The sequence below is a fragment of the Chaetodon trifascialis genome, chromosome 11 (genome assembly GCF_039877785.1).
Source record: "Chaetodon trifascialis isolate fChaTrf1 chromosome 11, fChaTrf1.hap1, whole genome shotgun sequence".
NCBI classification, from domain to species: Eukaryota; Metazoa; Chordata; class Actinopteri; order Chaetodontiformes; family Chaetodontidae; genus Chaetodon; species Chaetodon trifascialis.
The window spans coordinates 22,388,074-22,406,630 of NC_092066.1; the positions used below are offsets into that span (position 1 = coordinate 22,388,074).

General features: G+C 40.1%; 1 protein-coding gene across 3 annotated transcripts in view; it reads left to right on the plus strand.

The window, feature by feature from the left end:
- brinp2 (bone morphogenetic protein/retinoic acid inducible neural-specific 2) overlaps positions 1-18,557 on the plus strand; it is a 226,834-nt gene that overhangs the window by 114,701 nt on the left and 93,576 nt on the right. The gene's annotated exons all lie outside the window — the stretch shown is intronic.

Consider the following 18,557-nt stretch of genomic DNA (forward strand, 5'->3'; position numbering starts at 1 on the left):
TGTCTTGGTGTTTTCTTCCGCTTTTTCTGTTTGGCATCTGTCTGACAAGCTCACATTACATTATTACATTACGTTTAGCAACCAATCAATGACAAACACACAGCCTTGACACAGGAGTAAGCACCTTTTATACCTATGTCAAGTTTGTCAGATGGTACGTCATACAAACCAGCTCATAGAGTGAACTTATAAGCACAAAGTTCGACCAGTTCGAGGAGATCTGACAGAACTAACCTTTTCAGCACATTAGAAGTGGAGCAAAGCTATAACTAGCCCCTCATTCCTGTTCTGAGAACTCACATTAAGAAGTTTTTAGAGCTATCCATTTGGGAAGCCAGTGCTGATCTAGCTCCAGGAACAGTCAGAACTCACTGTGTGTACTGTGTTTGGAGGTGGAGGATCAGCGTATGTCAAGTCTGTACTCATCATTTCCACTAAAGTTATCTTTGTGCACGGTCAGCTGCCAGTTTCAATTGGGCAGCCTCTCATGCATCTGAATTTTAGTTTTAAATCCAGCAACATTTTGGCCTCATTTTCTTCACTTACACACATTGTGAAGTATTTCTTTTCCATGTAATTAGACTGCCCTGTCCTTTAAGAAGTACAGGGTTAAATTGTTTAGTTCAGTTGAATCAGGCATTTCTTTCTGCATTTTCTTCCAAGCAAAACAAGTGAAATGTTGCAGTCTTTCATTTAGTAACATGACTGTGTGGTCAATGCGGCAGCCATACTCTGAAAAACTCATGACAAACCCCTGTTGTTTATTTCACATTGTGTTTGTTGGCATGTGATTTATTTTAGCAGTGTTACACAAGCCGGGTGACAGCTTTTTGCTCCCTGCTGCATCTCGAGGCAGGATGACTCATGATCTGGCAAACAGCTAATATTTTACTTGATTCCACTGACATCACTTTTTTACATCCTGTCTTAAATTTTGTTGCAATATTTGGCAAGTATGCCAAACAAAAGCAATTATGATAATGATTTCTACACAGTTGATCAGCAGTGCAACACAAGTTTGGGTCAGGAGGTAGTCTATGGCACTTCAATTGTCCTTTTTCTTACCTTGGACTGAACTGCAGTGCATGATTTTACTCTCCAGATCTGACTTTTCTCCCCATTTCCCTGTGGCCTTAACTTATTGCTGAAATCATGATTTTGCTGCATTATGTTTGCTTTGTTCAGGCTTATCCTTCGCTCCCGTGATCCACTGACAAATCTCTGGGTGGAATAAACTCTCCAGTGGAGATAGCACAAGCCAAACGGCTTACTTAGCAACTGATTGTGAATCAGCAGACAAAAGAGAGTTTCTGAACAGCGGAATGCAGAGGTAACTGAAAGGCTGAATGTGTGTCCAAATATTACCTGAGAGAGAGAGAGAGAGAGAGAGAGAGAGAGAGAAGAGAGAGAGAGAGAGAGAGAGAGAGAGAAGACAGTGAAGAAAAGAATTAACAAGAAAGAGAAAGACTGGTGAAAAGCAGAGAAAAAGAACAGGCAGGAGGGCAGGGCTGCTTCTGGAAACGGGTAGAGAACGATAGACATGTGTGCGTGTGTGTTTGTGTGCGTGTATGTGTGTATGTGTGCGTGTGTGTGTGTGTGTCTGTGTGTGTGTTTATGCTGGCTTGTTTTCCCTTCAGTGTGAGAACGGAAGACAAATTGACCATATGGATAAGAGCAGACGGTGGCCAGGTTGTGCTAAGAACCAGTTAGTTCTACCACATTGTGTTGTTTGGCAGTAAGCCTAATGTTTAGCACACTGGGAACTGGCAAACTAATGGAAACAAGCAAACTGCCACAACACAGACTTTTTAAGGCTTCTAGGACACTGCAAGGTGCATTTTCTGGCACAGTTTGCTCCATTGCAGAGCAATGTCTGCATGCACATAGGTTATGATAATGTCGTTCAACAAATATAGATACTTTTGAAATGTGATCAGTATGGATTTGAGGTAATCCTGTGTGCTCCGTTTGTGTTTTCATACATTCATATATAGATCAAGAAATATGTCCTGAAGCAGTTTTAGACATCAGCTGGTCACAATGCATGGAATCCAAACAGTTAGTTCATTAGTTTCCTTGATTAAAAAAAATATTGATAATGTTGTATTTTTATTTTACTTCAGCAAACTCTGTGCTTCAAAAAAAATATTGAACTATAAATGCAGATTAAGGTGGGAGGTGGAAGTGCTTTTTCAACCTGTAGTGGTGTTTGCAGGTATACCTTTGAGGCTGCATTGAGCACCAACAACCCTCACCAACAAGGTAAGGTATGTAGCCTGTGAGGTGAAAGAGCAAAAAACACTCGCTGCCCCACCCACTGCTACTCGTTAAAATCATTGCTCTGAGCTCACAGTAATAACTGAAGGCAAGTCAGAGGAGTCTATAAATATTTTCATCAACACAGATCTCCTCTCATATGGATTAAGGTGGCTCGATGGTAAGAGAATAAAATATTCAGCATATTCTCCTGCGGAAATTATACTCTTTCCACCATTAACAAATTAGCTTTTGCTGTTAGTTGTTTGAGTTATGGCAAGGACACCAAAGCCACACTTCTGAAACAAACATGAACCATCTTTTTAGCAAAATAATAACCTTTATACAAAATAGCCATGCCAGGTTCTGTCTCACAAGTTGTTCAATTAAAATGAAATATGATTAAGTCTGCACTGATCAATATTTTTATATTGCAGTGGATATTGTGAGAGGACTCCCTCGACAAAACCACAGAGAATTTACCTGACTCTGCACTTCCCCTAAGCTCTGCTCTCAGCTCATTGTTTCATTTCTACAGACTGCGACATTATTGTTTTTGGGTCAAAATCAAGAGAGCCAAAAGTTGGTGGAGACCAAAACAGAGGTAAAAGGAAAGTGAGGATTAGACCTATCCAAATGAATGCTTATGTTGCTCTTCGACGGCTGAATGTGTACATAGGCAAACTGTTTGCTAGCACAACAGCTTTATATGCTAATAATATGTTAATGCTGTATTCACAGCCTGTTTGCCCAAGTGGAAAAGAAATCAATTATTGCTGCTTTAAAAAACACAAGAGACTACATTGTCTGTTTTCTGTTTTAGAGTGTTGTATGATTGTTATATGCCTCCAGAATCAAATGACGTGAGAAACCAGGTAGCTGCTGCTTGGTCCCGAGGACAGGTTTTGTATACTGTGGGTTCATCGCTGCTGAAAACAGCTGCCTGCTGCTGCTGCTCGATACAAGATTGATGAGGGCAGCTTGACTGAACACTAGATGCGCTGTAAAACCAAAACCATAAGCTCATAGAGTCTAACAAGCTCTGCAGAGCTGAGGTGTTAGCCAGTAATTCTTCATGGGTTGCCATTAAAAGCATGCCATGCCTCTTCATATGTTGTCCTTTGATTAATTGTTGAAATAAAATAATATTGAGTTTTACATCCCCGAATTTCAATCATGCATTTATATAATATGCTGCTTTGTCTTTGCTAAAGTATAACCAAAGATCTGCGTATCTCACTCTAAACCTGGGTGGATGCTTTAAACATGTATTGCAAGCACTGTGACAAATTGCAAGTCATATCCTGAGACCTTGGAGGCTCAGGGGCAGTAGACAATCTTCACCCCATACTAGTGCACTGGAATTAGATTGTAATTGGTCCTCATGCCCACATATGTTCACATGTCTGCGTGCAATATCTGAATGTGATGGCAGAATGGCACCACACCGTGACATAGTTGACAGCTCACTGCGATAATAAGTACCACCGGATCTGTGTTTTAACACGTAGTGATTCAATTATTTCATCCCAGCTGGAAAAAAACCCACAAACAAACTCATTCTCTTTGATTCAGCAGATTTTCTGCGGGGACATGCCTCAAGGGCAGTACAATAGGAAATGAAATAACCTGCATTTGTATGCTTGCTACTCCTGCTCTCCCTCTTTTCATTTAGCAAAAGTCAATTTGAATCATAATTCTTCAGTTCAGTCTTGATTCAGTATGTGGAGGGAGGGAATTGGTGGTGGTGGTGGAGGTCAGAATGGGGGGCAGAACGATCCATTGGTGTCTCTAACAGTGCCTCGTCTCATTTGGTGGAAATTGTCCCTCTTCCAAAATAAGAAAAAGAGACATCTCTCAGTTTTGGTTTTGTCTGCAGGCTGAATTATTTCATTTTCTTACAAAGCAATTTAGGTTTTCTGACAGGGTATGTTTAAATGGCACAGTAGCAGAAGAGAGAAGAGAAGAAATGAGGGCACATTAAGTGGACTATTGGGGATGGACCAGAGAAAGAAAGTCACAAATACAGTGAAAATAGTAGGGGTGTAAACAAAAACATTATCATACATTATTCAGATATGAACCCATAATATGCTCTCAATAGAGACAAAGAACATCCTTTTTTTCCAGCAATTTTCTTCCCCATTTGACAGAATTTACCACAAACATCACACCACTTCTTAGAGTCATAACTCAAATCAAAGCACAGACATCACGCACGCCTAGCAACAATGAGAGGGATTGAGCCTTTGCATGGTAACAGTCGATCTCTGATGAATCTGTTCAGATATCATAGGAAAAAGATTCGGTTTAACTTTAGATCCTGCCTAATTTTCTTGGAATTCCGATTATTCAGTCTCAAAGTCGGTGACGAGTGAAAGCAACATCACTCTCAATGATGCACATTTGCCAAAATGTATGAAAAAAAAAAAAAAGGCTAAAAACATGGATGTGAATAGTTTCTAACTTTGACCTCTATCCTCAATATTACTTCATTTTTTAAGTTACGTAGAATGAGCTGATGAGTTGTTATGGGCCATTTCTGTTGATATTTTTCTCATTTTTAAATCACAGACACTTTAGACCAAGGCTTTTACAGTCTTCACGCCCATCTGTCCTGCTGTTATTGCAGACATGTATGAACTAACCACCACACTCTGCACAGTGGTATTTTCGTGCAGCGCACTTGGTATTTTGGTAAACCGAGGCGCTCAGAGGTGCGCCAGGATGGGCGTTGCGGCGCAGTAGGGGGAAGTGTCGGCATAATCAGCCAGCGGATTTAGATTTTCGTTCCATTTTGGTCCACGCCGGTGGCGTAAAAGTGTGCTGAAGGCTCGCCACCCCAGACCTGGTCAACTCTGTGTGCCAGCGGAGCGCCACTGGGCAAGTGGATTTTCGTAAACAGGTGGAGTCGTGCGCTCACATCACCAACACCTCACAGTCAGGTTTCCACAGTGTCTGGCATTTTACTGCGATCAATTATTAGCAACAGCCGCAATTCAATGCAACTATCTGAGTCAGCACATACAGTCAGACCTAAATTTAGATATTTTGATCCGTATCTCATCTGACCACATCGCAAGTGAGTTCGGCACGCATAATGGTCACTCAACCTGGCCGAATGTACACAGGTGAAACAGGGATGCAAACTAATCAATTAACGTCGCTGTGCCAACCAGAAACAGCCGTGGTGATGATCATTGTCCGCTATTACCCACATCATTTCATTCCAAATACAAATGTAATCACAGTAATGCTTAAGTACGTTATGTACAAAGATGGAGAACATCATTGCTTTGAGGAGGAGGAGGAGGAGGAGGAGGATTTACCATCTAAGGACCTCATATTTAGAAGTCAGTCTCCTCCTGGGAGAAGTTTGGGCGTTGGACACTTTCCTGTGCGGTCTCAGTCATATTGGAAACTTGCCATGTGCCTCGCCAGCAGCGTTTTTAAAGGTGAGGCGAGGAGCTGCTGTGATTGGTGAAGATTTGACTCAGCTGCGTCAAACCCACTCCATGCCTTCTCCCCTCCCTCCTTCCGAGTTGCGCCGTTGGGTGGGAGTGAGGTGAGAAGGGGGAGGAGATGCACCGGCAGCGCAGTGCACGAAAATACCAAAGTCTGCGCCGCCACGCCTCATCGGTGAAGCAGACCTGACCGCGCCAGCGGTGGAATCGAAAACAGAGCCCATGGTGTTCATTAAAGGCTGCTAAAAAGAAATTAAGGCAGATAATACAGCTCTGTATAGATTGCAACTAACAGCATTGTGCACTTACAATAAAAGTCTGGAAACAGATATTTTTGTGAAATAAACAGATACAGGTGTAGTCCACTACGGATATTGAAAAATAAAGCAGCTGGAGAGGCACAGACAGTGATGAAGCATGGACACACAATGGAGCTGAGACTGCTTGTCAAATATATCCCAGTGAGTATTTAACCAGTTCATTGCTATTGCTGAAATGGACACACGTGGGTAAAAGAAACTAGTGCTAATTGCCCAGGTCTTTTCTCTTTTCATTAAAGATGTACATGGGCATTTGCATGTGCCTGCAATCTATATAACCACACACTATAGTATCACCAGAGCTATAAGACTTTCAAAACTTTCTCACTGTGTGATTTGGGGATACCTATTCACATCAATAAGTAATCTCCTGCTTGCAGTAGGTGATATGAATAATGCAACTGCCCGTATAGCTGTGCCTTTTCAGAAATGTATGACTTGAAAGTACTGCACAGAGACAGGGTATAACAAATTAACAAGAGCAGGGCACTTTGTATGTCAAAGACACACAAGACATTTAATCTTAATTTCTTTAGAACAATTATTCAGCCTGAGAAAAAATCAAGTTGAAGTCTTTTCATTTGAAATGAATTCATTTTAATGCAGAAAGGGGTATCTCATGCTGAAGTGATAGACTCTGTCTCTCTTCTGAGGGCTGGAGGAGTGGATACAAATATTAATAAACCCAAAACCTAGTTTTTTGGTTTCGAAGGGAAATAGGACACATCAGCCTCCTGTCACACACAAACATGCGCACACACACACACACACACACACACACACACACACACACACACACACACACACACACACACACACACACACACAGGGAGATTGGCCACAGCACAGCTCTCAAAATAGCTAAGAGAAATTTAACAGGGAAAGTGAGGCGTTCAGCTCCTTGATTTCTCCAGTATGATACTAATACAGGAAGGCAGGCAGGTTGGCGAGCAGATTCAGAGCACGTCACGCATCCTTGGGGTTAACTTGTTTTTGTTTTTTTTTTTAAAATTCCTCCTCTGCAAAATGTGTTCAAAAAGCCTCTCTTAAAGCAGCACTGAAATGAGCTTGATGCTATTGAGTCAATACCATATCAAGCTTATATTGTTTCACTATGAATCTACGAATGAAGCCAGTCTGCAGACGTCAGTGTTGTGGGCCCTTCACACTGCTGTACCTTTCTATTAAATTCTTTAGAGAGAAAATAGCCTTTTCAGCCAGAATAAGAAACTTGTACTTCAGCTGCTTCAGAGAAATGTATACACATAAAAACATATTAATGCCCTTGACATGCATCTTTTAATTTCATGTATATTTGTTCTCTCCTCATATATGTGACCAAACCAGTAGGCTATTAACCAGACAGCTAAACAATGATGTGAAAGTCATTATAATGCACCGTAAAACCAAGGGGAGCTGCACACACAGGTGATGATATAATAATAGGTTTGTTACGACAAGCGCCCCGTTTTACATTGTCTCATTATTTTGTCATTGTCTTTTCTAACAGTGTTATCAAAATAATATTGACTAGCTGCTTTAGATGCAGAAATTTCCTTGAAAGACCTGATCACTTTGAATCCAAGTAAATATTTATTAGTTCGTCAAATATTATTGGAGCCTTATATGTGATGAGTTGTAAGCTTGTCTGTACACAACTTTCAAATGTTTTGCTTTGCAATAGGTCAGTGCATACTCCGTGTTATGCAAGTTTCACAGTTAATTGGAATGAATTAATTAGGAGTGTCAAAACTGAACATTATCTATAATACATGCATATAATTATGACTCTCTCCAAAAAAACATACGTATCAAATTATTTGGAATTTACAACCCTTTACCCTATAGTACAATAGAAGTATCAAACATAAAAATTCTGATAAGGAAGGCAGAGTGGCCCCTTTCAGTATATTATTACATGTAATATTATTAGATTATCATTATGCGTGCATTGCACTGATGCATTAATGCGTAAGCAACATTTTAATGTTGTAGCTGGTCGACATGGAGCTCCTACGAAAAACTATATATATTGTCGGATGATACATTTTACTTTTTAACATTGCATCATTTCTTAAATGCTAATACATTATAAACTTTATGTATAAGAAACTACTGGCTGTATCTGTCAAATAAATATAGTGGAATAAAGAGTACAAATGTATATTTAATAGAGTACTGAAGTTCAGTGCAAGTACCTTCAAATTGTAAAATTGTAAATGGACTGTATTTGTATAGCACTTTTCGAGTCTGAAGACCACTCAAAGCGCTTTTACAACTGAAGTCTGCATTCACCTGTTCACGCACACATTCATACGGTAGCTAAGCCACCTGCTCGTTATGAGCGTCATTGATGGCACGGTATCGGGGGCAGTTTTTGGGGTTCAGTATCTTGCCCAAGGATACTTCGGCATGTGGACTACCGAGGCCAGGGATCGAACCACCGACCCTCTGATAGGTAGACGACTTCTTTACCTCCTGAGCCAGAGCCCCCCCACTAAAGGACACTGTAGTTACTTTTCATGACTGAGTTATGCTACTTACTGAAGCCCCAAACTAAAAATGGCTCCTCCAATTTGCTGCAATCATGTCAAATCTCAGCAGTGTCATTGACATATATTGTATAAAGTGTGGTGTCTTAAGCCAACAAGATTCAGCTGAAGCATGACAAATTTTAAAAATAGCTGACAGAGACACTCAACCTAGATACGCCAACCGCGTAAGTAGGCAGGTGATGTCTTGTACAGATTTAGGACAGACCGTGCCAATTTAACATTACCAGACATTAAATTGGTTTGACTTCCCCTCCATAATATAAACTCCAAACCTGGACTGCTGCATACTTGAAACTTACTCAACAAACTTAAATGTGCTTACCTCAAATACTATTGAATCAGTCATAAATTTGCTGGAGTGATATATAATTTTGTCCACAAATAATCCTTAGCTTTCCCTTCATGTCACAGCTCCCATTAGCTGTCAGAATCTGATCGTTTGGAGGGTCCCTTGCAGTCAGCTTCCAGTTTAATTCCTTTCAGGAGATGTGTAATGACTCTGGTGGGAGCAACTCAGATATCATTAAAAAATCATGCACTGTCTTCCACCCTCCAGGCTGGGTGGAGGGTCTATTTCTAGTGGGTTCCCAAAAGAGAGGAGAGTTTTAATGAACTCAGATCCCAGGACAAGAGAATTGACTTTGTGATTCAGCTCTGAGGCTGAAAAAGTAAAGCAGCACTTGTTCCAGAGCAGTAGAACTTCATTTATTGGTACATTTGAGAGTAATAACCTTTGGTTGAGTGGTTGACGAGACAGCTTGACAAATGTTATATGGCAACTTAAAGTTTCAGGGTCCATATTCATGAACTTGTTAACTCTTAAGTGACTGACGTATGAGAAACTCCTAAAAGTAATGGGTGTGTCAGTCCTAATGTTGAGGTTCTACATGTTTCCATCTTACAATAATTCACAAGTAGTTGTAGCACTGAAATCAGCTCCTACTTCTGTGAAAAACCTGGGATTCAGAAATGACCAAATCATAGACCTAACAATGTATACTGTTTTGCTGTGCAGTCAATCAAAAATCAACTTTGAAACTATTTGAAAGATTTAGTGACGTCAAGCTTTTAAAAAGACGCCGTTCTTTCGATTTTGTTATTTGAAGGATGAACTATCGTCCCTGATGGAAAGCATGTCCCACCCCGTACAGGACACTCTGACAGTACTGGGCAGCTCCTTCAGTGGCAGGCTGTGTCGTTGTGTGTGAAGGAGAGGTACTGCAGGTCCTTCCTTCCTGCTGCTCGTGATTTTACTATCAACACTGCTCCTAGTAGACCACACTGAAACTGACAAAAGAAAATTGGTTATGTACAATAGTGTTGGAGGGGTGTTTGTCAACACGAAAAATTACGGGAGCAACAGCACTTATGGTTACAACTTACAGCTTATGTTTCTGATGGTAGCTACAGCACAATACTGAATTTGAAGTGTGTTAAGTATTTTTGAATTATAGTTACAGCAACTTGCAGCATTATTTGGTAACATTTTAACATTAAGAGCATAATGTACAATTAATAGATACCAATAGCAATTATATTTATGAGACAGAGGCAAGTGCAAATAAAGGCCTGCCTCTAACACAAGCCTGCTTCAGACACAGGCCTGTTGAGGAAATTTAATGTTTATTAAGTGATTATAGGTATAAAAATGCCCTTCTTCATCAAACTCTCTTGTCATAACCACTTCACTACCAAGCTGCTTTTAGCTTCCTAACTGCAAATTTTTGAGTATGCTCCGCAATTTGGATTTTTTCATGTATTTTCCAGACAGCCACTGGTTTTCATGCATTTTCACAAAGTGCTAAAACTAATTAGCAGACTCTTGAAACTTGATTTAGTTCTGCAATCCATCAAAATCAATATCCTGTCTGCACTGATTTTTCTTTTGAATACATCTGATTTAGACTCTGTTTCAAACCAGAAAGTGGCTTAATTCATTGAGCGCCTTCACAAAACACTTGGTGCCATAAGCTTGGTGATGTAGTCACAACTGGCAGGGCTTGCTAACCCATCATTCACTGGATCATGAGTCCAATTATCTCTAATTTGGAGCTATACACTGAGGCAGAGTCATATGGTCCATGGTCCAGATCTCTGTTTCCTCAAAGCTCAGCATTTTTAAGTCACATTGATTAATGGTTTGGTAAGATGTTGCCAATGTTCCCAAGAGTGTTTACTAGAGACAGATTACACGCATGTTACATATCAAGTCAGGAATTTCAGGTTGTTATGGTTAGGGTCATAACGGCAACCAGAACAATACTCAGGTATTGGAAATCATCTAAAACCCCAGAATTGAAAGGAGTCAATTATATGATAAAAACTGCTTTACATGAATCCATTCTACTCAACAACAGTTCCCTCTGCCCCTGCACATTGTGCAAATTAGTATTTTTAATGGTTACCAGCGGACAACAATGGCAATATATTTAATGTGCTAAATACATGAAGCAGCATGGTTTGCAAACTGTTGTGGAAAGTGCATGTGATTTGCAGTAAATGAGCAATGAGTCAAGGTAGGCCTACATAAAGCTACATTAGAATTTAGTGGTAAGATAAGATAGTAAATACTATTACAATTGCACTCCCACCCCAATGATTTGTTTTGAACATATCACCCCTCCTTCGGACAGATCAAGGCTCATTTCCATGGAGGACTGGTTGTGAACAGTGAAGCACAAATTTCCTGGAGAAACTTGGAGGTTGTTTACTCCACCAACCACCTACTCCAGAAATAGTCCAAAGTGGTTTTTGGGTCACTTCGTATTAATAGGTAAGACTGTACCTGATTCAGGTGAAACTGCCCATTATAAAGTTTCGACTGTTCACTTTCAACACCGCAAACCTCTGATCATGACTCGAAGCTTGGAACAAACAGGTTTGTGATGTGCTGTGTGGTAAGGTGCAGAAGTGCACACTGTGAGCTCAACTTGCCGTTCTCTCTTTCTTGTCTTTCCCTCACCTTCTCTCTCTCTGCCTTTCTCTCCTACTTTTTCTCCTCAACTCTCAACCTCATATCCTGGTCTACCCACCTGAAAACATGAAGACAATGGGCCTCATTCACAACCGTTCACAACAATACTAATTCTAATCCTAACAGCTACTACTATTAATAAGAATAAGAGTAAGAATGATAATAATTAAAGGTGGCTTGAGCAGTATTAAGATCCAGTGGTGGAATGTAACTAAGTATATTTACTCAACTGCTGCACTTAAGAACAAATTTTGGGTACTTGGTCTTTATTTGTTTTCATTTCATGCAACTTTATACTTATACTCCACTACATCTCAGAGGCAAACGTTGTTTTCACACCACTATATTTGTCTGACAGCTTTAGTTACTAGTTACTTTCAGATTACATTTTTTCATACCCTTCCTGTCCAGAGAGACTAAGTATGAATTGTTCTGATGAATTGAATTGTTTCTTTATGAGTTGAGACATTCCTACTTCTTAAACAAAATAAACCATTTAAAACCTCTCTCCCTCTGGAAGAGCTGGAAAACAAATCGTTGTAAAGCTGAACTTTTTAGAGATTTGTGTTTCTCATGGGACAGTGACCATACAAACATACGATGATCTTATATAATATGATGCATTGGTGTAGGTTAAACGAGCCAACACTTTATGAAGTGAGGACCATTTTACTACACAATAAGTACTTTTACTTTTGATAGTCTAAGCAGATTTTGCTGATAATACTTACATACTTTTACTTTAGTAAGATTTTGAATGCATGACTTTTTCTTGTAGTGAAGTATTATTACAGTATTGGTGCTTTTATTCAAGTAAAGGATGTACACACCTCCTCCACCACTTTTTTCCACTGTTTTTAAGAAAAGGCTGTATTGGATGCCCTCCTTGATCCTGACTATGACTTCTTCTATGCAGATGTTTGGAGTGCCCGCAGCCTGCCAGGCGTTGGTGCACCACAGGTGTGCTCACTGTTGAATGAACACCTACATCACATGGGTAGAAGTGAAAATAGGAGCAGCGTGATTTAAAATAAACATAGAAAACACCTGTAAGCTGTTAAGTGTAGTAATAAATTCACCGTGAAACAGCAGTAAGAGCATTCTTGTCACCCCACATATTTCCCTTTCACTTAGAAAGGGAAATATGTGGGATGTGTATGATTAAGAGAATGATTTTTGATGGGCCTGGCGTAGTAACCACATCATGATATGTAGCGGTAGAGAATGGTTGGCCTCCATGCACACCTTACTAGACCCTTTTGAAAATCAGGGGGTCGAGGATGAGGGACAAATAAATAAATAAATTACAGCACAAGTTTATTCTTTACATTTAACAGAAAGCAAAAGATAACAGAATAATTAACACAGGACCACTCCAGTTTAGATTATTATTATCTTTCATTTGACTTTGTCTTTAAGAGGCCATAATCAATATTTTTTTATCACAGTTTATGACACAAAACCTTAAACCGCAGGTTTAAGTGACTTTAACAGGTCTTAATCACAGGATATGATGCCTGAATGTGATTGAGAACATCAAGGTCAGGTAAAGCAGCTATAGCAACAAATCATTTCTGTGCTTGTAAGCTCCTGATTAAAGTGTGCCAAAAATAGAGACTTAATTTTCCCAGCAGATGCAAGGAAATCATCAGGATGTTTTTGCATTCAGCTGAAACAGAAGCTTTTTGAGAAATGTTTGAAGATGTTTTACAAAAGGATGAATCGATTGGAATATCTTATGTCTGCAACCTTCAAGGCGCAGTAAGCATGTGTGTGTATCATTTTTTTTATTGGTTCACATGCACAAGTTCGATCAGATATAGGCATATGAACATTTCAAATACAAGGCCCAATGTTACATAGATTCAACATACCACCTTACCAGCACTCGTACACATAAAGTACAGTGAAACATTTTCAGAGAAGAGGGTTCCCTCTCCTCACAGCTGCACTGATGTGAAGTGTTGGCAAAATACATTTACCCTGCGAGCCGCCCGTTGCCCCCTCTCTATCTGACAGCTAATAACGTCAGGTATTATTTTCCAACGCGCTGCCACAGGGAGCATCCAAGGGAAATTTTCTGCATAGGCAGAGTTTTTCTCTTATTTTTTCCTATTAAAGAAAGAAAAAAAAATGCTCTGCTTCAGTGAAACCAAGTGCCGGAGCTGCAGGTGCAATCAGCACTGTGCTAAAACCTTTTAATTAACACCATCTATCATCATTAGCCAAATAGTCAGCCAACAGTCTCACCGTTAACTCTTAGAGAGCGAAGCGAGGAGGAAAGTAAATGATGCACTGCTCTTCTTTGCTTTTCAGCCCGTCGCCGTCAGCTCCCCGTCCCCGTGCTCAGTCACTGTAGAGCGGCTCAGAAAACACATCAGTCTAAATCAGCTCCAGTTAATCAGCGTGCAACTACTGGCTGCCATCCTGTGACTCTCTGGACTAAATACTAAGCTAAAACTAATGCCTGCTGATGCATGTGATAGCTGCAGACTAATTGTTAGAGTTTGCCGCATTCAAATGAGATTGACCTTTGGTTTAGGATATTTGTCATGTAACTGCTGCTGGGATTAGAATAGCTATATTTGTCCTCAGCGTTGTATCTGTGAAATAGAAATTCAAGCATTGTAGTTGAAACGACTTTGGTCATTTTGTTCACTTTAAGTTGTAAAACCCCGCATATGTCAGAATGTCCCTGATGTCTTCGGTCTTGTTTCTCATGCTGCTTGCTTGCTTGCTTGCTTGCTTGCTTGCTTGGTGTTTTGTACAGACCAGAAATACAGCACACACAGTATTCAGGCAGTGCCACAGACCTGTTGTTGACTGACTTTGACTTGGGTTTCTGGAATTTTCGAGAAAAGAAGTGAGACAGTTCGTGTAGGATGAGGTGTTGAGTCAATGATAAACATTGGTGCTTATATAATGGCTTGTATCTCTGAACAACAGATGGAGTAGGTGGTGAAGATGATGGCTTTGTTGTTTGGAGTTGCTCTTGATTCTAAGTGACCACAGCTGTCAGTTATTGAGTGATGCTGTGCAATTTCATAAACTAGTCTGGGAGGATTAAGCCACTTCTACGGTGACATGCTAATGTATCTGTGATCAAGATTCTTCAAAATTTGACAAAGGTTTCTGTTTCTGTCTATCATGAGATATATGCAGGATTTATCTCATGTTCATTGTTCGTTTTGTGCAATCATATCTCTGTCAGGGCTACTTTGTCTCTTTTATTGACATGGTTTTACATATCGAGACCTGGATTTGGAGAAATCCTGCTTTAGCAACAACATTTGAAGGTATGTCTCTATGAAAACATTAAATTAGAACACATCAGCCATTGTTTATTCAGGCAATTGTGTCAATGCACTGCATTCACTTACTAAAGAGTAATAGAAAAAAGGGCTCAGGAGGTAGAGCATGACAGCTACTGATCACAGGGTCTTGCCGAAGGACTGGGGGAGAGGAGGATAAAACCTCTATATCCTCCTCTCCCCCAGTCCTTCGGCAAGACGCGGATCCCCAGTTTGCTCCCCAGACTCTGGGGATGCACAAGTCAGTGCATTCCGGGTTGGGCAGTGCCCAGTTTGCCAGCAGGATGGAAATGAGTGAAAATCCTGCCAAACCCTTTCTCAATAACATAATCATAGTAAAATGAGCAGCATGAGCCTCACAAAAGTGGTATTTCTTGCAGAGCCATTGTATTGGCTTTCCATAGATTACAATAGGGAATAATTTCCTGCTTTTGTGTCCAACGTGTGTAACATGAATTCAGGCATTCTGAAAAACAAGCACGGGTTATATTCGCAGTTGTCATCATGAGGCAGGGTCGCTGCAAAGGATAAAGCAGCATGAACAAAGAGCTACTGCGACACAGGAGTTCTTGGGATGACTAATAAAAGGCTACATCCTATATGGTACATACTCCTGAAAAACATAACAATAATTACTCATATGGCAGGAGTGGGTGTTGAGAAGGTTTTTATAAGATAGTGGTGTTCACCTTCTACATGAGTGGGCATATTACAACACCCATTAAACTTAACTAAAAAGAACAAGGCAGATGGTGCATGTAACAGAGGGAGCAGAACACTGTGACATCAATGTTTGATCAAACAAATATTTTGTCTATCATTTGTTTATTTTTTCAGATCAGTTACACAGAATGATTTCAAGTTATATTACAGCCTGTAATACAATTCAACTGTAACATAATTAACCAGTATTTTCCATGTAATTTTCATGTCTGTGCAGAAATAAGGTGAATTAGGGTCAGGGTTAGCCAGCTAAGGGCGGGTCTGGTCTGTTAAAGCACAGAAGTACCATGACAATACTTAAAGGCACGATCCATTTATATGCTTAATGCATGGAGTAATGTTAACTAATAACCCACTTTTTTATTTCCGTCAATGAATGCAGGGCTTCAACTCGTAACAGAATATTTTTACATTGTGGTGTGACTGCTTGTATAGTGAATCTGAGTACTTCTTTCAGTCCTTTCACTCTTTCTTTTCCTTATTAATGATAATTAAAATAGATATTTACAGAATGCAAGATGATATGAATAAATCAAGGCTACACACTGTGGAGCAGCGAGCACACAGGCGCTGAGAAAGCAAAAGAAGCTCTTCTTGTGTTTTCAGTCTATTTGTCTTTTTTTTTTTCTCCACATTTTGCTCGCAGCTCCAAACTGCGCCCTCAGACTCAGCTTCCCTGAGTTGCCCTGCTTTCATAAAAGAACAATGTGGCCAGAGTTAATGATAGCTTGTAGAAATTGTACTGTGACTGTGGCCAAGCTACAGACATTAATTGGTGCATTATGTGAGAATGAACCTCCTAATGAAACAGTAGTTTGACCATATGCTCCCGGGGCCATTCCTTCAGAGGAAAGCTTTGTCATGGGCTGTGCTAAATGCTTACAAATCTGAGCTTTCCTTTGAAGACTAATATGCAATGCAGCAACTACAAACTAATTATAGCCCGTTGCTGTCTGTACCGTGGTACCATCTGAATGACCTTAAGCATATGGATTGTGTATTATTAAGGGGAATGGCCTATTCTGCTTATCCTAGTGTAGTCACAATGCTGTCAACAGCATAATTAGAGTACTGCACTGTCTAATAGTAAACCATTGACTGCAAAAATGGAATGTAAGAGCAGCCAGTGGAAGCAGACAGTGATAGAGTGTATGTACCTTCTGTGTATGTTCCTGAGTGAGTGTGTGTGTGTGTGTGTGTGTGTGTGTGTGTGTGTGTGTGTGTGTGTGTGTGTGTGTGTGTGTGTGTGTGTGTGAGAGAGAGAGAGAGAGAGAGTACTCATGGGAAAACAGTGCGTCATCGCTGGTATTTTGTTCAGAGAGAATGCATACATAACGTGCTAATATTCAACGCCTCTTGTTTTGCCAGCAAATTTATGCAGATGAGTTGGATCTGTACTTTTCTGCCGGTATTTGCATAATCTTCACATACCTTGGGGTTCTGCTGTGGCAGGACTGAGGTGATGAAATGATTATCAGCTACTTGAAATGGATGAATTTTCCAGGACCATCTCTCTCTCCTTGAATGCTTCCTCCGTCACTGTGACCGGTTGAATTGAAATAAGGGCTCTGCTACATGCCCGGCATTTGTCTGGACAGCTAAGGAAGCGGGTACAACACAAGTCCAGTTATTTAAATTATCACATACTGTAACCAGGAACAATGAGGTCACAGACAGTCCTTACAGCTGCAGATGATTTATATTTTTGTCACTGTCAGCAAATCCCATGAAAACACCAAATCTACCATTAAACTCATCCCACTAAGTATGGGGTGTGTCAGGTGTTTTTATATCTTATTTTGAGACAAAACCTTGTACATTGTGCTGCTGCCATAAATACTCAACAAATCTGGAACTAAAAACAATCCAAGACGTACTAAGCAGTCCGTCAGTGTTGTCCATGTCTTCTATAATAGATGGGATTCCTTTTTGTTTTGCAGCATTTTGGATATCATGATGAAAATATGGTGACAAAAAGTGTTGGATTATTTTGCAGCACAAATGAGGAGGAGGCACTCATTTTAAAGCACTGACAGAGCAAAGACTGTGACAACTTCAAGCAATAGCAGCGAAAGGCCAATCACTGTGTCAGCAGGTAGAGCGGTCATCCACCGATCAAGAGGTCAGTCGGCAGTCCACATGCCGAGGTATCCTTAGGCAAGAAACTGAACCCCAAAACTGCCCTCGATGCTGTGCCATGGGTGTGTGAATTCACATGTACTTCATTTTGTATAAAAGTGTCTGCCAAATGACTAATTGGAATTGGAATTGGAAAAATCACTTCCAGGTTGATCTTCAAGAAAGTAAAATACTTAACAATTACCAAAAAGCAACCTCATACATTTACACTTCATCCACTTCATGCATTGGATTCCTGTCAGGTATCAAACAAAAAAAAAGCGTAAATGATACCAACAACCCCAGGAACCTGTTTTCGATGCTAGTCCATGCAGTCCATCCACACAATTCATCCATGTGTGCGTGTAGCTAAAGTTCTTCTTCTGGTGTCTTTGCCAGTTACCTAAGGGCTTCAGGTGTATTACCTCTCTGGGCTGGAGTTGAGCAGATCCTGATTAGCATGTAAAACCAAGACAGACTGCAGTCACACTTGTGATGTGGCTAATGGAGACGCTCATACTGTATGTGACAAAGAAGTGCGTGAAATTGTGTTTGAATTTACAGCGTAATTCAGGACGGCATAAGCGAAAGCATAGCTATAAATTTGCAAGGGTGGAAAGTAACAAAGTACATTTAATAATTTTAACAAAATACTTACTTATACAAAATAATCAACAAATAAATCCCGTTGGATTATAGTCGATTAAGCTACTGAGCAGTACACAAAGTAATTCAAATTGGTCCAACCTCTACAGACTGCAACATTAAGATGATTTAGAATTAGTACGCCCAAATTTACAATCTAATAATACATACTTCCTTACTACAACATGGGT